Raw genomic sequence first — 25604 nt, 5'->3', positions numbered from 1 at the left:
TATGTTTACATGTGTGTGTGCATGTTTGCGCATGAGTGCATGTTTGGACGTGCATGTGTGTTTGCATATCTGTGTGTGTGTGTGTGTTCCATGTGTGTGCGCGTGTGCATTACAAATGCATTGAGATGTTCAGTATTAAACATTGATGATTTTGTAAAACTTATGAGAAAATATGTCTGTAGGCTGTTATTGAGACACAGTGCTAGAGCTATTAAAACACTTTGTCCCTTTACAAAAGATCTCTCCAGTCAATCAAGAGGAATTTGGAAAAAGAAGAACAGTCCAAACTTCACTCCCATTGTCTGTAAAACTCAGAGCAGGAGCATGAGCAAAAGCTTTTCACCTTGGTAAGACAGCAGGTGAGGTACCCCAGCATTGAAAGCATTTCCTGTTTGTCATTTATGCTGTTTCCTCAAATGCCACTGACGATTTGCTTAACTTCCCTGGCAAGTTTCAAAATGCCCGGGAAACCTATGTATCCACCATCAATATTTGAGTCCTGAGTAAAACCAGCATCAGCATTTTGCATAATATAATTGCAAACTGACATGACACGTAACTGAAGGTCATGGTCAGGTGAAAGGTGTAAGTTGACAGATTTCTGACAGATTCTTATTGCTTTGATACTTTTACTTACCCATACACTGGCAAATCCACCCATTTCATGCAATTAAAACTTCTCCCTCCTGTTACATGAGATAATGGTTCTGAAGGACTATAGAATCATAGAGATGTACAGCACGGGAACAGACCCTTCAGTCCAATTCGTCCATGCTGCCCAGATATCTGAGATAAATCTAGTCCAATTTGCCAGCATTTGCCCATATCTCTTTAAACCCTTTCTTTCGTGTACCCATCCAGATGCCTTTTAAATATTGTAATAGTACCAGCCTCCACCACTTTCTCTGGCAGCTCATTCCATACATGCACCACCCTCTTGGTGAAAATGTTACCCCTTAGGTTCCTTTTAAATCTTCCCCCTCACACCCTGAAACTATCCCTCTAGTTCTGGACTCCCCTACACCAGGGAAAAGACCTTGTCTGTTTACCCAATCCATTCTCCCCACGATTTTATAAACCTCTAGAATGTCACCCCTCAGCCTCTGACGCTCCAAGGAAAATAGCCCCATCCTATTCAGCCTCTCCCTGTCACTCAAACCCTCCAACCCTGGTAACATCTTTGTAAATCTTTTCTGAACCTTTTCAAGTTTCACAACATCCTTCTCATAGAAAGGAGACCAGAACTGCATGCAATATTCTAAAAATGCCTAATCAATGTCCTGTACAGTCACAACATGACCTCCCAACTCCTATACTCAAATCACTAACCATTAAAGGCAAGCATACCAAATGCTTTCTTCACTATCCGATCTACCTGCGACTCACTTTCAAGGAACAATGAACCTGCACTCCAAGGTCTCTTTGTTCAGCATCTCATATTTATCTAAATCAAACTCTGTCTGCCATCCCTCTGATCAAGATCCCGTTGTACTCTGAGGTAACCTTCTTTGCTGTCCACTACACCTCCAACTTTGGTGTCATCTGCAAACTTATGAACTATACTTCCTCTGTTCACATCCAAATCATGTATATAAATTACAAAAAGCAGTGGACCCAGCACCGATCCTTGTGGCACACCGCCCGTAACAGACCTCCAGTCTGAAAAGCAACCCTCCACTACCACCGAAGTTCATATTACATCAAGCTCTATCAAATCTGTTGATGCTACAAAGAGAGTTAGAGTGGAGACAACTGAGATCCACACAAGTACCCAAAAGGGAGCAGGTGTATTCTATACAGCTCCCAAGAATCCTCAATAAGTACGGTGAGCATTTAGTGTAGACTCTCGTTTTGCTAGAAGGTAACAAATTACGTTGTAACCTAAGACAAGTGCCTCCTCTGTTTGGATTCATCGGTAGTTTATCCTCTAACATTGATAATGAGATGGGCCCTAGGGTCAGTGTAGAAAAAGAGGCAAACCACCAGGCTGGTAGAGGTAGTATCTGACAATATGACATCTCCCAACAACTATCCCTGCACTCAGAATAGGTTGAAATCCCACCATAATAAGCCATAGAAGATAATGCAATGGTCATGTGCAGACAAAGCATACAGATTGCTGCCATGTTTTTAAAACCCAACTTGCATCCACTCATTACTGAAGAATAACTGTGCACACGTTTTCTAACCAACATATTGGATGACGTCATTCTATGCCTATGGACTAATTGAAATGCTAGCCTATGATCACCGGGCTGAAAGGGCAGGGACAATGTTACTGTACTGTAAGAGCTAACCATAATGATTCTATATGCTCTGAGGGAAATTAGGAATAGAAAATAAATACTGCCTAGCTGTTCCTGCCAGCATGCTCAGAGTGGGCGGCACGGTGGCACAGTGGGTAGCACTGCTGCCTCACAGCACCAGAGACCCGGGTTCAATTCCCACCTCAGGTAACTGTCTGTGCGCAGTTTGCACATTCTCCCCGTGTCTGCGCGGGTTTACTCCGGTTTCCTCCCACAGTCCAAAGATGTGCAGGTTGGGTGAATTGGCCATGCTAAATTGCCCATAGTGTTAGGTGAAGATGTAAATGAATGGGTTTGAGTGGGTTGCTCTTCAGAGGGTCGGTGTGGACTTGTTGGGCCGAAGGGCCTGTTTCCACACTGTAAGTAATGTAATCTAATCATCCTACATACATAGGGTTATTGAATGCATTTTACATTGTTGGTCCCCAGGTTATCCACTGTCAAGAGTATTTGTTAATGTTTAAAGCTTTCAAAATGTTCTGAGTAGCTGTTACTTTCTTTAAGCTAATATCAGACCAGACAGCAGTTATACTATGGTGCATAATGCCCAATCAGTGTACAATGAGTCTCACAAATGATTGACAAGGAAGCAGAAGAGGGGAATTGAGAGGGTCCAATGAATGCAAGCAAGGGATGGGTTAAATAAAAGGCAAAACAAATGAAAGAGTTGGAGAATGAGAGACTGATCAGCCAGAAAATATAATTCCAAGTATGAGGTTTGGTATTTAGAAAAAGTGAAAGATATTATTGCAACTAAAGGGATTAAGATTCTGGCCTGAAGTCATACAGCACCAGTATTATCATTTAGATATTTAATTAAGATAATAACCCTGTAATCATAATGTCATCAGTAAATGTCATTGTAAAAACTACAAAGGAGCTAGTAACCCTGTCTTAATGCTGGTTTTGATCAGAATCACTCCAGAGTAGAAACACTGAAAGAAGTCCCAGATTGAACAATGTTTGGATCGTCAGGAATTTTGACCCAATTTACATCCTTTTGTTCATAGATGGGACATAGTACTTCAGGAATCATATATTCACAAAGCATGGTTTGCTGTATTTGAACTCATGGATTTGAGCAAGAAGGTAGAACACAAAACCCAACAGTTTATTTCTATCATAGGCCCTTACAAAAAGATGGTCATTCCCTTTCTTAATAATATATTCCCTCCCTAATGGCATTGTGGGTCAACCCACAGCAGATGGACATCAACGGTTCAAGAAGGCAGCTCATTGTCACCTTCACAAGGGCAACTAGGGACGAGCAATAAATGCTGGCCCAGCCAGCGTCGCCCACATTCCACAAATGAATTTTAAAAATTACAAATAAGATGTACCCAGTAACTTTATTGTAAGAATATCTCATACCCTTCTGAAGTAATTTTCAGGAGTATAGATGCCAAGCATAAAAGGGAAAGATTAGGAGGAATGTCGGAGCCATCAACAGAAAAGCACAGCTGAGGGACCCCAGTCTGATTCATTCGTAATGGATAATACTTTAGATTTGAAGGATTATAATGTTAGTCATCTCTATTCAAAGGTTCAACAACTAGAAAAGTTAAACATGGAAGTTAAACATTTTGGAAGATAGACCAACATTCACCACTCACATTAGTGTAATAAAATTGCCAACTAACCCCAGCTCAAGTATTTTTCTTAATCCCACATCTAATTCCAGAAATCGTTTTGCAAATCATACAAAAATGAGAATGAAAATTATAAAATGGAAACAAGAGAAAATTAATACCAGTTCTACCTTCACATTTCTGCAGCTCTCAGCACACAAACAAATTCCAAAAGTCCACATTGGGTTGCTGCTCAACTATTGCTTTCCCTTTCCTCATTTTTTCCCCAATTTCTTCGATAATGCCCTCTTATGGAGCAATGTAGTGTTCCTACTCCTAGACCAGGAGGTCCGGGTTCAAGTCTCACCTGCTCCAGAGGTGTGTGATAGTATCTCTGATTAGACAAATAGATTAAATTTTAAAAAAAGAAAATGTTTTTAATCTTAGCATACTGGTAGCCAGCTAAATACCTGTGAACCTTGACATCAGCTATAAAAGACAATATTTACACCCCTACTGAAATCTCATTACTGCATCATTTCTACTTGAATTGCAAACCATTCATCCACTCCTGAGAGCCACATCATGTGTTTTAACTCAGTACGCTTAATTTGATGGGTTTACCTATTTCCAATCTCCCACAAAAAAAAACAATATTTCAGGCTTGTTCAAAAGGATAATGCTTGCAAGGATGTTTTGGCTCTATCCTGACCTTTTTCACTATCCCTGAATTGTCAATAGTCATGACCTTTCTCTAACACTGCTAGTTTTCTTTCCCTCAATGTGATGACTATCCTCTGTAATCTCCTCTCTGATTAGTTGTACCGTCAGACAGGCACTGATTTCATGAATGCAAGTAGTCTCAGTTGGAGAGACATTTTCTGTAAATGTGCAAGTCTGATTTAACATCTGTTATTCAAAACTTTCATAGCCTGCAGGAGTCACACATGACTATACCTTCCTATCGTTCCATTAATTATTACAAAGATTATATAAGCTTATATACTTAACTGTTCACGTTTTAATTAAACTACAGTACAACTTCTTCCTCCCTGCACTGAATTCCCACTCTTATGGAGTTCATTCGGTGTGAATCCCACTTCCTCACGGACTCACAGCATACTGTATTCTCAGCTAATTGCATTACTAAATATAAACAATGTGGATGCTGTCATCCAAAACCAATACAGAAAGTGCTGGAAAAACTCAACAGCTCTGGCAACATCCGTAGAGAGGGTTAGCAGAGTTAACATTTCAAGTCCAGTGAACAGGTAAATTTTCCATAGTCCCACTCTCTCATTAGCGAGATGACTGGTGGTAAGTTTAACCTGGGGGGGCAAAGTTAAAAAGGTGGGACTGTCATGGTGACCTCAACGGGTACAAAAATTGAATTCACACTGCTGGTATCAGTCCGCATTGCACACCAGCATGCAGCCAACAGAGCTAACTGACTCCCGTGAGTGTAGCATGACCTTTCCTATGAACTAATCACATTGCTGTTTGTGTGCAGCAAGGCTTCTGTACTTGCTTTGAACAGTCACTGCACTCTGGGTTCACATCTCACTCTAGGACTTGACCAGCTGGACAAGATACATTCGTAATATGGCCTGACATGCAAATCATTTCAACGTTCACAAGTGACGGAGAGAGACTCCTGGCCAGTCACCTGTGGAAGCTAACAGCAAACTATTGCACTACATGACCTGGAACCCCCTGGAATCCATGGATTCAGGGCATGTTATCAGTCCAATCCTACAGGAAAGGTGAGTCAACCTGACAAAGAGCTAAGAGGTCACCTGCAGTGGCGGATGGTTGGACCAGTTTGAGACAAGGTAGAGTATGGTCTACCAGGGTATGATAGCTACACAGCAAAGACAGGTCGTTGGCTGCAAATAGGTCTCACATCCTACATCAATATGCGCAAGAGGCACTTTCTATAAGCTATAGGATTTAGATTGGATTATCTACAGTGTGGAAACAGGACATTTGGCCCAACAAATCCACACTAACCCTCTGAAAAGTGGCCTATTTCCCTCTGACTAATGTACCTAACGCTATGGGCAATTTAGCTTGGCCAGTTCACCTGATCTGCACATCTTTGGAGTGTGGGAGGAAACCCATGCAGACACAGGGAGAATGTGCAAACTCCACACAGATAGTCACCTGAGGCGGGAATCGAACCCAGGTCCCTGGCACTGTGAGGCTGCAGTGCTAACCACTAAGCCAACATGCCAAAGATGCCTCTACTACTGGCTTGCATCAATGTGGATGGCACTGAAAAACCATGTTGTTCTCTGAATGTGAACATTTTACCCACCCAATATAAAACTAACAAAATAGCCTGGATGACCACCGGCACTTTTGAGACGTGGATCAGTAAAATATAAATATGTATCAATAAAAGAAAAGGAAGATCATTCCAGATAAATATCTGTGCACTCCGTCATTACTGGCCCCATGAGCATCAAGCTGATGGTCTTTCCTTGCGATACAATGTCCAATCATCAGACAATGGATCGGGGATAACCAAGGGATGCAGAACAGGATGTGCTCATTTAGCCTTATGATGAGGCTCCTTTTGCATTCTTCTGGGATGCCAGCGTGGAAGCTCCAATACAGGCAAACATGGAAACTGTAGAGGTGGATGGCACCATGTGCTGCATAACAGAACTGACAGCTGAGGCAATCATGGAGACAGCACATTCTTCAGCTGAGGAGGCTGTTGACCCTGAAGAGTCTGATGAACGCCCACGTACTCACCTACCACCTTCCTGAACTGAAGCCGCAAATGGCAGAGAGGAGTTATGGGATTTCCCACTTCAGTGTATAAACACAGGAAGACGTGTCTGACCTGCAGTGACAACTTGGCAGACTGGACTGCACTCATGTGAAAACAGCAGGCTAAAATTAAGATTAAGAGCAAGGTAAACTGAGATTTTCAAGGGCCAATGCCTAACACTAAGATATGAACAAATTGAAAAATAAAATTTAGTTTTCACTGTGCTACTGTGATTTTTCATTTTTCTTTGAACTAGAGTGAGATTGTCGGCAAATCAGGTCACATAGCGATCTCTTTGGCTATCTTGAAGCTCCACTTAACATAAATTAGTTGCAGGCCCTTATGCTTTGACTTATCCTAATTTTGTTGCACAGTGAAGACAAATGTAAAATACCTGTGGGATGGTTTGTGTGGAAAATCACAATAGAATGTGACACTGATGCAGTAAATCTAGCCTCCTAAGGCTGGCTTCGACTGCATTCTTAGGACACATTAAAAGGGGTTTAACACAACATCCAACAGTGCTGTATCTGCCTTAGGATTGCTTAATACTTGGGGCTCAGTGATAGAACGTCTTTTGTTTCCCAGTGCTAAAGAAAAGCAAGCTCTTGCATTTATACAATACCTTTTACTACCTCAGGACATCCTAAAACACATCACTATAAATTAAGTACTTTTCAAAGTGTAGTCACTTGTTGAATTGTACAGAAATCCATCATTTTAATGAAAGAAAACTTCCACAAAAAATCAGAAATTGAATTATGTATGTAGATTTGGCAAGATTGAATTCTAAACCATTATTCAGTCTATAGCACCTCCAACAAAACTTATTGAAAATTTTAAGTAACCAAAAAATGTAAATTTAAGGTATTTTTGACATTATTTCTTATTGAAAATAGAAAGCACTTATTTTACTAAGCTCACCAGTTTAGTATAGTAGTAGTATAGTATAGTCATCTGTAGTTTAGTAAAACAAATTTCTTTAAATCATTCACCAAAATTGATGTTAATGATTTAGAATGATCGATACTCCTGAGTGATTATTTTGTAAATGTTTGTAAATGTTTGTCAAATAAATTGCTAATTGATTTAAAATCATTCCTAAGAAGTGTTTGATGTGCTGACAATATTAGCTGGTGATCTGCTGATTGATTTGAAAATCAATGCAATGCTTACAGTTCAGTGTTGTGAGACTAATGGGAAAAAAGTCCGCTGTCAGAAATCCGGGCTGGAATTTTCCTGCTCTTTGAAGTTGTGGGGTTGGGGTGGAAGCAGAATATTGGAGAGGAAGTCATTACAAAGCAAGGTTGATGTTTCCAAGTCAGAACTGAATATTCTAAGGGAGAAAGTGAAGACTGCAGATGCTGGAGATCAGAGTCGAAGAGTGTGGTGTTGGAAAAGCACAGCCAGTCAGGCAGCATCCGAGGAGCAGGAGAATCGACGTTTCAGGTATAAGCCCTTCATTCCTGATAAAGGACTTATGCCCAAAATGTCGATTCACCTTCTTGGATGCTGCCTGACCAGCTGTGCTTTTCTAGCACCACTTCCTGACATTGGATATTCTAAGGCCCTCTTGGTTTCTTGGCAGAATACTGATGCCACAAAAAAAGCCAAAAAAAAATTACATTTTCAATTGGAAGAGTTTTACTTTAAAATTTCCAGGAAGTGGACAGGAAACAAGAGCTTTGTCAAGTGCATGAAGGTGACAAGCAAGTGAGATACTGGCTTTGCTGGGCAGTAAATCAGGTGAGTCAGTCTAGTCTGATAACTTGGGTGGAGCAATAGGCATTACATATCACTGCCAGGGTAGGGGTGGTGCTGTTGAGCCCTTAGGCATGCTGCCAGAGCACCATCTAGAAACTGGCACTTGTTTGGGTTAAATGGGGAGGAAGTTGGGATTGTTCTTCATGAACATGAAACCTTTAACTCGCTCAGTGTACAAGTGGTCTGCAAATGGATCCTAAATGTGCCCATTCAGAAACTTTGATACGCAGACCCAAGCGTTTCAGTCCTCCCATGCACTTTAAGGATGGATTCTAGGAGATAAATGGCTAAACATATAGCTCCCTACTCCTGTGAGAAAGATACAACAGAGACCGCAGAACAGTTGGGCCCTCCATCAAGTTGCCTGTAGGTTTTTTGAAGATGCGATTCAGGTGTCCTTTAATATGATGTTGCATATATGAGGGAGTGTCAGCCATTGTCAGTGTGGTCTAATGGCCAATGTGCTGTGATGTTGCTGGTGAGAGGCAACATCAGATTGCTAAAGTTTGTCCAGGTACACTGTGGTCCTTCAAAGATAGTGCAACGGTCTTTGAGCAGATATTCAGTGAATGGCATGTTGTTCCAGGAAAGGTGCATGGTAAGATGTGGCGGAAACAGAACTTGAGCATTACCATAGGGGTGGACAGGGCAATTAATGTGGCGAGTTTGGTAAGGTATTGTGAGAGAGCTCATTAGACCTCGCAGCAACAAACCCTCCAGAAGCCTCAGGCTTAACCAAAAGAAAGTTTTAGCCCCCAAAGATCCAATAGAGGCCCAGTCATGAAGAAGAAGCACATCATTTTCCATCACAATGACGGATCAATGATCAAGGTCTATGACACAGGGCACTAGCAAAGCTAATTAAAAGAAGGTCGAGATGAATCAAAAGCAATGAGCAGACAGCAGCAAGATTAGCTTTTGAATATCTGCTGAATGCAGGATGAAAACAATATTGAGAGTTGAAAAGTTCCACAGTTAGGGCCTCTAGGACAGATAAGTGTGGAGTAGAGATGGTGTATTGTGTGTTAATTTTAACTCTCTTGCAGAAAGGGCAACTTAGAATGAGCAGAATGTAGGAATAGTGAAATACTGACATAGTAACTGGGCATGGTCGAATTGAGAAGGGTTGTGATAAAGAGACTAAACAAAGAATATCACTCATTCAGTTACAAAGCTTTACTTTTAAATATACAAGCTTTCTAAGCAGCCAAAAATGTATTATGTCTTTCTGTATCAAAAATCCAGGCATCATGTATAAAATAGTTTACATTTTCACAACAGCTAATGGCAGTCACATCACACTGAGTTAAGTAAATATAATGTCACTGGAATGTCTAGACTTCTAGATCAGTTTTTGATGGAATACAAATGACACTGTTTGGTAATGCATGCATCGCTTTCTTTTCCTTTGTGTTGCTTTTTGCACTCGGTACCCTCACCTTCGAGTCGGCCATATGTATAATTAAACTGCATCGTGCAGAATGCACAGTCTCATGCTATCTAATGCTATCAAGAGCTTGTAAAGGAAAATCCATTCTCTATAATGTATCTTAGCTGTACAACACAGTTCATTGGTCTCTTGATGAATGTGTTGCTGCTTAGTGCATGAAGGCTGGTTTCTTTATTAATGGTAGTTTTACAGGCTGAGATAGGACTGAGGACAACAGCTCTATATTCCAGTTACATACCAAACCCAGATGAGAATAAACTCCACTAACCCTTTCAGAACTGAGATGTTGGTGGCTCAAGCAAACTTCAATCCTTTTTTAAACACTTAGATTAGATTCCATACAGTGTGGAAACAGGCCCTTAAGGCCCAACCAGTCCACACTGACCCTCCGAAGAGCAACCCACTCAGACCCATTCCCCTACATTTACCCCTGACTAATGCACTTAACACTACAGGCAATTTAGCGTGGCCAATTCACCTAACCTGCACACCTTTGGACTGTGGGAGGAAACCAGAGCACCCAGAGAAAGCCCACCCAGACACAGGGGGAATGTACAAACTCCACACAGACAGTTGCCCAAGGCTGGAATCAAACCCGGGTCCCTGCCGCTGTGAGGCAGCAGTGCTAACCACTGAGCCACCCTGCCTCATATTTAAAACTTCATAACTGTACTGAAAGACACGTGTAATATGACAAGATACAACCTTTTCAGATGAAGTGAAGTTACACCGGTCTGTTCAGGCAGACATTAAAGCTTCCATTGGCATATTAGAGGAAAAGCTGAGAGTTTTTCCCAAACATCCTGATCCCCTTCCATTAACTCCATCAATATAAACAGATTAGTTTGCTATTTAGCTTGTTGCTAGTCGTGGGACATTAATGATACAAGATGTATCATTATATAATATAAAACTTCATGTCTATAATATTTTATATGAACATTCTTCAGTCATTGATCGTGTGAAGAACTAATATATGCTGTTCGTGTAACATGTTATATGAATGCAATTGATTTTTATTATATAAAGCAAATTTTGAGTACTCACAGGCTCTAATATTATAGCGTAATTAAGTTGCTAATTGATGTTTAGACAATGTGACATACGATACAATACAGCACAGACACAGGCCCTTCAGCCCAACAAGGCTGCATCAATTCCTAGTCCTTATTTAGACCAGCTACTTATTGCCTGTGAGTAGTTTCTAACCTTCTGTTCGCCTCCCATTCATGTGTCTAGCAAAATGCATCTTAGACGTTGCTAACATGTCGGCTTCCAATACCTCCACTGACAGTGTGTTCCTGGTACTCACCACCCTCTGTGTGAAAATCTTTCATTGCACTTCACCCCTAAACCTTGTCCCCTCTCACCTTGAGCTTGTACTTTGTTGTAGTTGACCTTTCCATCCTGGGGAAAAAGTCTCAACTATACATCCTGTCTCCACCTCTCACAATTTTGTAGACCTGTATAAGGTCTCCCATCAGCCTCTGTCTTTTCAGTGAAAATAATCCAAGTTTATCTAAACTCTCCTCATCACTAAATCCCTCCAGTCCAGGCAACATCCTGTTAGACCTTCTCTGCACCCTCTCCAAAGCATCCACGTCCTTCGGGTAGTGTGGGGACCAGGTCTGCACGCAATATTCCAGACGTAGCCGAACAAAAATTTTTTACAGCTGTAAACAAACTTGCAAACTTTTACATTCAGTACTCCAGTCAATGAATACAGGTGTCCTGTATGCCTTATCCACCTGTACTCCCAATTCACATGCTCCAATTCTTGCCTAATTTGCTTATAGTTGGCCTTCCCCCAATCAGGTCCAGCATGGCCCCCTCCCTTGTTGAACCATCCACATACTGTTTCAAAAACCCTCCTGGATACACCTAACAAATTGCTCCCCATCCAAACCCCCAGCACTAAGGGAGTCCCAGTCAGTATGGAGGAAATTAAAATCATCCACCACAACAACCCTGTTACTTTCACATTTTTCCAGAATCTGACTACATTTCTCTTCCTCAATCTCCTGCTGGCAGCTGGAAGGTGTGTAGCACAATCCCGGCATTGTGATTGCATCCTTCCTATTCTTGAGCTCTATCCATAATGTCTTGATACCTCCAGGGTGCCCTCCCTCAGCACAGTTGTGTATTGCTCCCTACCCAGTAATGCAACTCCTGCACCTCTTTTGCTTCCTCGTCTCTCTTGTTTAAAACATAAATATCTCTGGATGTTAAAGTGCCAATCCTGTCACTCTTCCAACAATACCTCTGTGATAGTAGCAACATCATGATCGCATGCATTAATCAGTCTCTAATTTCACCCGTTTTACCTAAACATGACTCAGTTGGTGGCACTCTTGTCTGTGAAGTTCAAGGTTCAATGTCTAAGGTGCACTCCAGATTTGAGCAACAAAAGTCAAGACAGAATCAACTCCAGTGAAGTACTGAGGTGCACTGTTGTATCTACCAAACAGTTGGTATTCTGAAGAAAGGCAGGGGAGTCACATTTGGTGTCTGGGTCAATGCTGATCTCTTAGTCACCATTATAGAAAATGGCTGTATCATCTTTCTATTTGTTGGTCACATTCCTTGCATTACAATACTGGCTACCCTTAAAAGGGATTTCATTAGTTGTAAAGCACTTTTGATACATTTAGTGGCTGTGAAAAGTGGCATACAAATGCGAGTCTTTGTTTTTTACTTTGATGTGAAATATAGATATAATCTTAGACAATTATGACATAGATATCGGACCAGACAAGCTTGTACCACTAATAAAGCTACATGATATTTCAACACGTGATGCCCAGGAATAGCAACATAGGAGCAGGAAGAGGCCATTCAGGTTCGCAGCCCTGATCCACCATTCTAGATCATGGCTGATTATCTATCTCAATGCCATTTTTTTCTGTGGCAATCCTATATGTTTGACATCATGAGTAACTTGAAATCTAGTAAGCATGAATGTGCATAATTGGGTAGAGAATTCCAATGATTTACCACCCTAGGTGAAGAGATTCCTGCTCATCTTAGAACTAAATAATTTGCATTTTAGTGTGAGACTGTACCCATTCTTTCCTGACCCCAGAATCTTTACAAGCCCTCTGTGAGTTTTACACGTTCCTATGATACTGCTTTTCATTCTTCTAAAATTTGGAGAATACATGTCAAATCTTCTTTATGTCTCCACATTAGACAGTCACATCATTCCAGGAATCTGCTGCACCCCCACTATGACAAGTATATCCTTCCTTAGGCAAAGGTAGGAGAACTGGTATTAAGCTAATCCTCAGTCATCCTCAACATATAATTGACACAGGGCAAACATTCAGAAGAATGTATGTAAAGAACAACATCATCAGCAAGAACACAATCCAAACTATCTGTTTAAGACTGTGATATTGTAGCCTTCTCAATAGTTGGTGTACCGAAGGGATAAGAAGAATAAAATTCACTAGTATTTCTGATGATGACCACACAGATCGTGACAATATTTTTCAGATGTTGTAAGATCAACTTATATTTTGAATCACTTTCAGGATGAGTTCATGCCATACCAGGTGAAACAATTCATGGGCAAGTTTTGATGCAACATTTCTGAGCTGATTTCACCAAAGCTAACTTAGATTAAAGGTTTATGGAACTGGAACTGGTTACTTGTCTCTACATCCATTAGATCCTTCTCGACAAACTCAAAGAATGTCTCTTTGATGATGCACTTTCAAGGACATAAGTCAAAAGCAATTGTAGCAAGGCAGCAATATCAGCAAGCATTTGACTCTAGAAAATATATTGCATATATTAAGAGGTTCAGTGGAACATCCAAATCTTGCATGAGATGTAGCCTGACTCAACCGTCTAGACAGTGTCCAGTATTTCACAACATGTGCAAACTGTGTCCCACAATAATAAATTTGGCTCAAATTTGTCAGAAATCCAATCACACAGGAAGTCCCAAATTGCAGCACAATTGTCCACAACAGCATATGGAGAACAATCAACAAGGACCAATGCCAAAGAAGCTCCAAGCATTCAGTCCAAGAAACATAAGCAGGCCCATGAAAGCTAACTACAATGTTACATCCTGGAAACCCTACATGTGGTAAACTTGATGTACCAAATGAACACTATAAGAAAAGATGAATCCATTATTTGTATCCAATTAGTATATTGCTAGGGCAAATATCATCCTTTTAATGCATCTTTAATTAAATTTATGCAGGAAACTGGCCGAGCATGCTGCAATCAACACAAAAGAAGCTAAATGGTTATAACAGATCTGAAGTATTGGCATTGGTATTATTCATCTTAAATGTCAATATAGATCCTTGTAGAGGACTCCTGAAATCTTCCACATTATTGAAACAGGCAGACCTCCTATCATTGGCCTACCAATGTGCACAGATCTACATGTTATCAGAATCCATGAGATAACAAATCCATCAGTTGCAACACAAGTGATTCTAGATCACAACATCAAGTCTAACCTTCACCCAAGCCATTTTGAAGATATCAGCATCTTTAATGGTGGTGCAGTGTTATAGTTAAAGGGCTGGACAAGATTCCTATTGTGTGAGAGCTTAATCCCAAGTGCTCAGGTACCAAGAGTTCACAAGTTTCAAAACTTGATGCCAAGAATGGATATTGGTCCATGCATCTGTCCCAGAGTTAAAGAAACTGACAACTTTTAGAACACCCTTCAGTAGATACTATTCCTTCAGATTGCCATTTGGATTATCCATCAGCAAAGGAAATATTCCAACAAATATGAATCATATAACCAAGAATTTACCATGTTGCCTGTGGACCACAGATTAAATTGAAGTTCTCAGAAAAATTAAACATAAGCATGAAACAAGTCCCAACCACATCATGACAGCGGCAAAGAAACATAGTCTTGTTTTCAACAGTAAAATGTGTGAAATCATCATAAGCCAATTTCTTCATCAATCTACTCATCAACTTGCATTAGTGCTGATTCCACCAAAATAGAAGATATTTAGAAGATGTCAGCATTGCAAAACAAAGGTGACTTCCAAACATATCTATTTCTTCAACTTTTGTGTCCAACGTATCTCCTTTTCAAGCTGTCCTCCACAAAATCACACCATATATGAAATAGGAAGATCACTAGTTTATTTTTTCAGTCTGTCAAAAATGATTCATGATCTAGTAAATGTGTACTTCAATATTATGATCCCACTAGACCCACCATGATATAGGTAGCTGTATTCCAGAAAGGCATTAGATTGTCAACATTGTCAAGCCTCTTGTGTTTCGATCTAAAGACCATATGACAGCTCAGGTTAACTACACCAACATTGAAAGAGAAACTCTTGCTCTGGTTTTTCAGATGCACCAGTTTCATGCGTACCTACCCAACAAGGGTTTCATTGTTCATACCAAGTACAAACTGTCAAAAACCAATCACAAGTGCACCTCCATGACTACAACATCTACAGTCGGTTCTGCTATAACACAGGTTTCTTCAATGCAAATTGACTTAACACGATTGAAGAACTTAGACCATTATTTGTAGAACACAAATTTTCCCTGCCTGTATTGGAAATTCCGGCCCCATTAGTTTAAATGGTGTAGCTATTGTTTGATTACTTCTAACATGGGATCGCACACAAATGGAAGTATCGTATTATATCAGAACTGACTGTACTTGTCAGAAGAAACAAAAGTATGATTTAGAAGTACCATTAAAACCAGGTTCCCAAATAAATACTTCCAGTGCTCTCAGCCAACTTCTGAACAGATAATCCTTTAGACCTAACAGAGCTGGAAAATAGAATTAACATACATTTTGGTAACAGCAGAGTGGAGTAAATTCAGCAAGTTACATGAAGTGATGATTAGTTGCAATATTTCAAGAAGATTACCATCAATGGGTGACCTTAACACATCCAAAAGGTTCCCAAGCTAGAATCCTCATTTTGGTCATTCAGAGATCAATTTGGGCTCTCCAAGAATGTGCTCTTCAAAGGCAAATAAATTGTGACCCATCAAGCTCTATGTCATGCCATGTTAGACCACATAAATGCAAAAAATATTTAAGCGATTGGCACAAGAATTCTTATATTGGCCCAGAATTAATAAGAGCAATTAATTAAGTTGTGTGATACATATCAATTCTATTAATCGTAACAACAGACAGGACCTCACCTTTCACATTAGGTTCCTTCAGAGCCATGGTGCATGATTGTGGCTGATTTTATATTCGAAGAGTGTGGTGCTAGAAAAGCACATCCGGTCAGGTAGCATTTAAGGACCAGTTCAGTCAACATTTCAGGCATATACCCTTCAACAGGATCTGCAGTCCTCACTTCCTCCTCTCTGATTTTTATGTTCCTATGTCCAAGGATATGATTACATTTTGGTGAAGACAGTTTGACACATTTCTTCTCTCCTACACTCAATCCACCCAAAAACACATGCATGATACATTGTTTTTAAAGAAGGGAGAAAATTGCACATTAAATGACCAACAAGCATGAAGTCGGTTATCCCAACTTGAACCAGGACAGTAAGATACATGTCTGAAGCTTTCACATAAACACACGAGTTAATGGAAAGATACTACATCATTATGTACAGCCTAGGTCATATGGCAATGGCCAAGTCCTGTGAAGAAATAGATACTGTCCAAATTGCATTTCATTAACCACTCTATGTAACATAGAATGGCAACTTGGGTGATGAAGGCAGCATGGCAAATAATAATCACGCATCTGCAACAACTGTTACACATTCCATCTGCAATGACAAATATCACACCCCACAATGTATGTATTCCACCAAATTGTGAATACTGTACAAGGACCTTGTCTGGGTCATGTTGTATCCCACCAAGATAATAGCTGAAAGAATGGAGACAATGTATCCATATGCATCCTTGTACATGTTAATGGGTAAAAGATTCCCATTCTCTTAAAGAAATGGGGCATTTTTGATTATGGCAGCCTGGCTTGCTGTGGTTTTCCAGCCCTCCTCATGCTGCCTGGCTTGCTGTGTTCTTCCAACCTCCTGCCTGTCTACTTTCGATTCCAGACCAGACAGACCTGTACCTCCATGGTACATACATAACACCACAACATGCATTGTTCTGCTATAAAAATACCCATCCGGGCTTCAGTCACTCTCAATGTCAGTGTAGTTAGCCAGTTATATCTGTATAAGCACATAACCCAGACTATATATGTCGGTCTATGACATCTTACTTTGTAAATAGTTAGTGTGGTGAATTACCTTTAAGATATCAGCCTCAAGAAGAGCCCAAGTTTCTCATACATATCACATCAACTAACATGTAGACACACTTAAAACCAAAGGCTGATCTAAAACATTGGAAATTGTTATGATGTTAATTTGCATTTACATGCTTTTAATTCAAAAATAAATCCGAAAGTACTTTACAGATGACTGTCAAAAACGAATGTCAAGCCAGAAGGGGAAAGACTTGGGAATGCCTAAAAATTTGGCCAAAGGAATAGGTTTTTGAGCAAGTTTTGAAAAGAGAAGAGGGAAGTGGAGAAATGAGGTTGTTTGGTGCGTGTGTCCCAAATGTTTCAGACAACATCTCCGGGAACACTCACATCAAACAACCTCACCACCCTGTTACTGACCACTTCAACTCCTCCTCCCACTCCACTAAGGACATGCAAGTCCTGGGCCTCCTCCACTGCCAAGTCCTTGGGACCCTACACCCACATGGCATCAACATTGATTTCACCAGTTTTCTCATCTCCCTTCCCCACACCTCATCTCAAATCCAATGCTCCAACTTAGCACTGCCCTCTTGAACTGTCCCACCTGCCCATCTTCCTTCCCACCTATCTGCTCTACCCACCACACTGATCTATAACCATCATGCCCCACTTGCATCTACCTATTGTCATGCCAGCTACATTCCCCCTTGCACCACCCCTCTCCCTATTTATCTCTCAGCGCGCACACACACACATACACACACACACACACACTTATCTGCTGTGATTTTCCAACACCACACTTTTTGACCCTTAACTCTGCACAGCCTACTGTTTAAAATTACACAAGGACTGCAATGAAATATTCATCACTTGTGATAGAATAGTCAAACCAAGGCTTCTTGGGCAGAATTGCCCAAACTCACACATTCTGAACATACAGCCAGGTGGCACATTGAAACATCACCAAGTCTCTCCAAATCACAGAATTTCCCCTGATTTGGGCATAAATTGGTGTTTATTCATTTTATTCGGGTCAAAGTCTTAGAACTCCTCACCTACCAACATAGTGAAAACATCTTCACTACGCGGAATATACCTGTACAAGAGGAAAGCTTCCCTAGGACAATTAGGAATGGATAATAAATGCTAAACTTTCCAGTAGCCCATACTACAAAATTGGGTAAAAACAATGACTGCAGATGCTGGAAACCAGAGTCTAGATTAGAGTGGTGCTGGAAAAGCACAGTAGGTCAGGCAGCATCCGAGGAGCAGTAAAATCGACATTTCGGGCAAAAGCCCTTCATCAGAAATACAGGCAGAGTGCCTGAACTGCTGTGCTTTTCCAGCACCATTCTAACCCATACTACAAAATTGATCCTATTTTCCCAAACAGTCCAATAGTCAAAACATCTTTCAGCTTAAGGTTCACGGTATCTCTATACATTAGTGTGGACTGGATTTGAACTCAAGTATGAAAGTTCAATATTTTAATGTTTCAATCATTAAAGAAAAAAACAGAAATAAACACATTGAAAATTGATCAGAATAACTTTAAAACAGGCAGTGCAGTGAAATATATTACATTTAAAGATGCTGATGGGACAGGAACCATCTAAAATATGGTTATATTTCAGTTTACTCGTACTTTATAGTTCCCATGCATATTTATATTTAAATATTTATAAAGTTTCTATTATTCTATTAACTATTTATTGATTTATTATTTAAAAGATTTATGCTCAACCATTAAAAATGACGAGGCTGGATTTCACCTATAAGAGATGTCACATACCATATATTGCAGGGAATGTCTAATGTGGCTTTTCTCTTCAGCACAGTGTGGCAATCAATCAGAGGCACTGGGTTTATTTTTTAAATCGTGTTCTATACGATTCTACAAGAAACACAGCACCATATGAATAGAATGTTGAGGTAGCTAACTTTTCATTTTAATTGTTGGTTTCTTTTCAACTATTTCACGTATTAATCTATTCCTTTAACCTTTTTATAACCAATCCAATAATTTTGAATGGCACAAGCCATTACGATGGGTTTTTGCTCTGTGGTGGGAACAATAATTCTAACATAATCAGATACATTGCCTTCTATCTGAAACTATAGGCAACTTTGCTACTGTTTCAGTTTGCATGTGACAATCCTGCTGAAAAATTTCCAGATAATTTACCTAATTGAACCTGTAGGTAATTCTACTAAGTCATTCCCTAAGTATCCCAGACTTCAGCTAACAGTCTACATCTATGCTAATTGCACCATAACTTTCATACAGCCTGAAACTCTAGACAATGTTCCTATTATGTTAACCTCAAGTCAACATTTCTCATGTCCCAAAAAAGAGGTAACTTTATCACTGTCCCAAACTTCGGTTAAGTTACTTACCGTCCCAAACTTGAAGTAATTTCTCTGCTGTATCAAATACAAAATAATTGTCCATTTGTACTAAACTGTAGACCATTCTTCTACTGCTCCAAACTGCAAGTAACGGTGCTACTGTCTTAATCTCCATGTAATCATGATCATCTCAAGATCTAGGTTACCTTCCAAAAATAGAAATTGCTGGAAAAGCTCAGCAGGTCTGGCAGCATCTGTGGAGAGAAATCAGAGTTATCGTTTACGATTGAGTGACCCTTCCTCAGAACATACTCTCCTTCTGTCCCAAACTCCACTTAACATTTCCACTGGCCCAATCTGCTGGAATTCCGTGACTAGATCTGCAAACCCCAATATTTGGATGCCAGGATTAAATACAATATTCCCGAGTTTGCAAATGACACAAAAATAGGTAGAAACTTGAGCTGTGAGAAGGGTGCAAATATGCTTCAAAGGGATTTGGAGATGCTCAGTGAGTGAGCAAAAATCTTAACAAATGGAATACAATGTGGGGAAATATGAGGTTACCCGCTTTGGCAGTAAAAACAGAAATAGAATGTACTTCTTAAATGGCGAGAGGCTGGAAAGTTTTGAACTTCAAAGTAACTTTTGTGTCCTTGTTAATGAGTCATTAAAAGCTAATATGCAGATATAGTAAGTAATTAAGAAGAGCAGCATGAAGAGAAGGAGTGGTGAAGCGAGGGCTGCTGGGAAGGGTGAGTTTTCCCGCATTAAAAGGGACTTACCTCGGGAGTCGGGCCTCCATTTGCCAAGAGGTGCAAGGGGGGAGCGAAGGACTTCTGGGAAGTCCTATATTTGTATGGTTGTGTTACCCGAAACACTACTCAGGTAGGGTCTCCCATCCATCCTCCTCCTCTAACCAAAAAAAAAGGACCTGCGCACCAGATTGGTAAGGTAACGAGTTTATTTTTTATTCCTTATTTTTCAACCGACTCTTTGGGAATTTAGAATAGTGGAAATGGAGGTTGGGGCAGGTGAAAGTTCCTCCTGCAGAATGTAGGAGGTAAGGATCACCACTAGTGTCCCTGCTGACTACATCTGCAGGAAGTGCTCCCAACTCCAGCTTCTTGAATACTGCGTTAGGGAACTGGAGCTGGAGCTGGGTGAACTTCAGATCATTTGGGAGGCCAAGGGGGTTATTGAGAGGAGTTACAGGGAGGTAGTCACTCCTTAGATATAAGAAAAAGGCAGATGGGTTACAATCATGGGATGGAAAGGGAACCGGCAGTGCAGGGATCCCCTGTGGCCATTCCCCTGAACAATAAGTATACCATTTTGGATACTGTTGGGGGTGGGGGGGGGGGGGGGGGGGGGACTTACCAGGGGAAAGCAGTGGGGCACAGGGCTCTGGCACAGAGTCTGTCCCTGCTGCTCAGAAGGGAAGGGGGAAGAGGAGCAGAGCAGTAGTCATTGGGGCTCCATAGTTAGGGGGACAGATAGGACGTTCTGTGGGGACAAGAGAGACTCACGGTTGGTGTGTTGCCTCCCAGGTGCCAGGGTTTGTGATGTCTCTGATCGTGTTTTCGGAATCCTTAAGGGGGAGGGGGAGCAGCCCCAAGTCGTGGTCCACATAGGCACCAAAGACATATATCGGAAGAGAGATGGGGACTTGAGGCAGAAATTCAGGGAGCTAGGATGGAAGCTTAGAGCTAGGATGAACAGAGTTGTCTCTGGTTTGTTGCCCGTGCCATGTGCTAGTGAGGTGAGGAACAGGGAGGGGGAGGAGTTGAACACGTGGCTACAGGGATGGTACAGGAGGGAGGGTTTTGGATTCGTGGATAATTGGGGATCTTTCTGGGGTAGGTGGGACCTCTACAAGCAGGATGGTCTTCATCTGAACCAGACGGGTACCAATATTCTGGGGGGAAAATTCGCTAAGACTATTGGGGTGGGTTTAAACTAATCTAGCAGGGGGATGGGAACCAAATTTGTAGTTCGAATATCGAAAAGTTGAGAGTAGGGAGGTCCGAAATCAAGTTTCAGGGACGCAAGGTGGCACCGGCAAGCAAGAAGTTGGTTTGAAGTGTAACTACTTCAACGCCAGGAGCAACCAGAATAAGGTGGGTGAACTTGCAACATGGGTTGGTACCTGGGACTTTGATGTTGTGGCCATTTTGGAGACATGGATAGAGCAAGGACAGGAATGGTTGTTGCAGGTTCCAGGATTTAGATGTTTCAGTAAGAACAGAGAAGGTGGTAAAAGAGGGGGAGGTGTGGCAACAGTATTACAGTTGCAGAAAGGATGTTTGGGGACTCATCAACTGAGGTTGTATGGGCTGAGGTTAGAAACAGGAAAGGAGAGATCACCTTGTTGGGAGTTTTCTATAGGCCTCTGAATAGTTCCAGAGATGTAAAGGAAAGGATAGCAAAGATGATTCTAGATAGGAGTGAGAGAGACAGGGTAGTTGTCATGGGGGACTTCAACTTTCCAAATATCGACTGGGAACACTATAGTACGAGTACTATAGATGGATCAGTTTTTGTCCAGTGTGTGCAGGTGGGCTTCCTGACACAGTATGTAGACAGGCCAGCAAGGGACAAAGCCACATTAGATTTGGTACTGGGTAATGAGCCACTTGGAAGTAGGTGAGCACTTTGGTGATAGCGATCTCAATTCTGTCATGTTTACTTTAGTGATAGAAAGAGATGGTGTATACCACTGGGCGAGAGCTACAGCTGGGGGAAAGGCAATTACGATGCGATTAGGCAAGATTTAGGAAGCATAGGATGGGGAAGGAAACTGCAGCAGATGGGCACATTAGAAGTGTGGAGCTTATTCACGGAAAAGCTCCTGAGTGTCCCAGATAAGTATGTATCTGTCAGGCAGGAAGGAAACTGTAGAGCGCGGGAGCCGTGGTTTACGAAGGAAGTGGAATCTCTGGTCAAGAGGAAGAAGGCGGCTTATGTTAGGATGTGATGTGAAGGCTCAGTTAGGGTGCTTGAGGGTTACAAGGTAGCCAGGACAACCTAAAGAGAGAGCTTAGAAGAGCCAGGAGGAGACATGAGAAGTTGTTGGCGGATAGGATCAGGGTAAACCCTAAGGCTTTCTATAAGTATTTAAGGAATAAAAGAATGACAAGAGTAAGATTAGGGCCAATCAAGGATAGTAGTGGGAAGTTGTGTGTGGAGTCAGAAGAGATAGGGGAAACACTAAATGAATATTTTTCGACAGTATTCACTCTAGTTGTCGAGGACAATACTGAGATATAGGCTAGAGACTAGGTGGGATTGAGGTTCACAAGGAAGAGGTATTAGAAATCCTGCAGAGTGTGAAAACAGATAAGTCCCCTGGGCCGGATGAGAGGAGATTGCCGAGCCTTTGGCATTGATCTTTAAGTCGTCATTGTCTACAGGAATTGTACGAGAAGACTAGAGGATAGCAAATGTGGTTCCCCTGTTCAAGAAGGGGAGTAGAGACAACCCTGGTAATTATAGACGAGTGAGCCTTACTTAAGTTGTTGGTAAAGTGTTGGAAAAGGTTATAAGAGATAGGATTTATAATCATCTAGAAAAGAATAATTTGACTAGGGATAGTCAGCACAGTTTTGTGAAGGGTAGGTCGTGCCTCACAAACCTTATTGAGTTCTTTGAGAAGGTGACCAAACAGGCAGATGAGAGTAAACTGGTTGATGTGGTGTATATGGATTTCAGCAAGGTATTAGATAAGGTTCCCCACAGAAAGCTATTATACAAAATGCAGAGGAATGGGATTGTGGGAGATATAGCAGTTTGGATCAGTAATTGGCTTGCTGAAAGAAGACAGAGGGTGGTGGTTGATGGGATATATTCATCCTGGAGTCCAGTTACTAGTGGTGTACCACAAGGGTTGGTGTTGGGTCCACTGCTCTTCGTCATTTTTATAAATGACCTGGAAGAGAGCGTAGAAGGGTGGGTTAATAAATTTGCAGATGACACTAAGGTCGGTGGAGTTGTGGTTAGTGACGAAGTATGCTGTAGGTTACAGAGAGACATAGATAAGTTGCAGAGCTGGGCTGAGAGGTGGAAAATGGAGTTTAATGCGGACAAGTGTGAGGTGATTCACTTTGGTCAGAGTAACCGGAATGTAGAGTACTGGGCTAATGGTAAGATTCTTGGTAGTTAGATGAGCAGAGAGATCTCGGTGTCCAGGTACACAGATCCTTGAAAGTTGCCATCCAGGTTGACAGGGTTGTTAAGAAGGTATACAGTGTTTTAGCTTTTTATTAATAGAGGGATCGAGTTCCGGAACCATGAGGTTATGCTACAGCTGTACAAAACTCTGGTGCGGCCGCACTTGGAGTATTGTGTACAGTTCTGGTCACCGCATTATAAGAAGGATGTGGAAGCTTTGGAAAGGGTGCAGAGGAGATTTACTTGGATGTTGCCTGGTATGGAGGGAAGGTCTTACGAGGAAATGCTGAGGGACTTGAGACTGTTTTCGTTGGAGAGAAGAAGGTTGAGAGATGACTTAATAGAGACATATAAGATAATCAGAGGGTTAGATAGGGTGTTCAGGGAGACCCTATTTCCAAGTATGGTGACAGCGAGCACGAGGGGGCATAGCTTTAAATTGAGGGGTGATAGATATAGGACAGATGTCAGAAGTAGTTTCTTTACTCAGAGAGTAGTAAGGGTATGGAATGCTTTGCCTGCAATGGTAGTAGATTTGCCAACTTTAAGCACAGTTAGGTTGTCATTGGACAAGCATATGGACGTACACGGAATAGTGTAGGTTAGATGGGCTTCAGATTGGTATGACAGGTCAGCGCAACATCGAGGGCTGAAGGGCCTGTACTGCGCTGTAATGTGCTATGTTCTATGTGTTGGCCTTTATTTCAAAGGATTTGAGCATGAAGCAACAATGTATTGCTGCAATTATATAGAGTGATGGCGAGACAACACTTGAAATATTGTGCACCATTTTCATTTCTCTTACCTATGGAGAGATTTACTTGCACAGGAAATGCAAAAAAAGGTTCACCAAACTAATTATTGGGATGGGGGACTGTCCTTTGAGGAAAGATTTAATATTAATGACTCATTGTCATCTCTTTTGATAAATGATACTCTTTACGGGTAGCACAGTGGCTCAGTGGTTAGCACTGCTGCCTTACAGCACCAGGGTCCCAGATTCGATTCTGGCCTTGGGCGACTGTCTCTGTGTAATGTCTGCATATTCTCCCCATGTCTGTGTGGGTTTCCTCCCACAGTCCAAAGATGCGCAGGTCTGGTGAATTGGCCATGCTGAATTGCTCATAGTGTTAGGTGCATTAGTCAGAGGGGAATGGGTCTGGGTGGGTTACTCTTCGGAGGGTTGGTGTGGACTTGTTGGGCCGAAGGGTCTGTTTCCACACTGTAGGGAATCTAACACAAAAATTATACAAGGTTTGAATGGGTAGATACAGGAAGGATGTTTCTCCCAGTTGGAGATGTTTAAAACTGGGGACATGGTTGGAAGAAACAATTTATGGCTGAGATAAAAAAGAATTTCTCCTTTCAGAAAGGAGGGGCAATAGAGTCTTAGCTGTTGTGCACGGGATTGATAGATTTCTACAGCTTAAAAACATCAGTGATGTCTTATAATGCAGAAGGAGGCCATTTGGCCCAAGCTTCTCTACTTTCTCTTCAAATGAGCATCATAACCTAGTGTCATTCTCCTGCATTTTCTCCACACCCTCTACATTATTTGCCTCCAAATAACTGCTCTGTCCACCTTTGCTACCACCTGATGATCTGTCCTCCGCTGTCCCTCTGCTACTGTAACTCCTTCAGAATTGTGATCCCTCTGCTACATTGGCTTTCAATGTTCTTCGTCCCAAAATGCATCACCGCATTTTTTTTATTGAAATTCATCAGCCACCTATCCACAGACTCAAACAATTTGCTAATGTCCTTTTGGAGCTCTGCATTGTCCTGCTCCCAATTTACAGTTATTCAATTGTCGCACCATCAACAAGGTAGGGGGATACTGCAAGAAAATGATGTTGAGGTAAAACATAAGCCTTGATCTCAATAAATGGTGGAATGGGTATGAGAGGCTCTTGACCTATCTCCTGCTCCTGTTTTGTATGTTCTTATATTCTCACCTTTGGAAAGATGCATTTGCTTTGGAGCAAGTTGTCAGAATGATATTTGGAC

General features: G+C 41.3%; 1 protein-coding gene across 1 annotated transcript in view; it reads left to right on the top strand.

Moving 5' to 3' along the window:
- Positions 1-346: 346 nt before the first annotated feature.
- LOC140486969 (butyrophilin-like protein 2) overlaps positions 347-25604 on the top strand; it is a 209582-nt gene continuing 184324 nt past the window's right edge. The window contains exon 1 of the mRNA XM_072586241.1: positions 347-359. The gene's annotated coding sequence lies outside the window, so the exon portion shown is untranslated. The remainder of the gene's footprint in view (positions 360-25604) is intronic.

The sequence above is a fragment of the Chiloscyllium punctatum genome, chromosome 16 (assembly GCF_047496795.1).
Source record: "Chiloscyllium punctatum isolate Juve2018m chromosome 16, sChiPun1.3, whole genome shotgun sequence".
Taxonomy (NCBI): Eukaryota; Metazoa; Chordata; class Chondrichthyes; order Orectolobiformes; family Hemiscylliidae; genus Chiloscyllium; species Chiloscyllium punctatum.
Note: the sequence above shows the minus strand (reverse complement) of the source record. Positions and strands in the feature narration are given on the sequence as shown.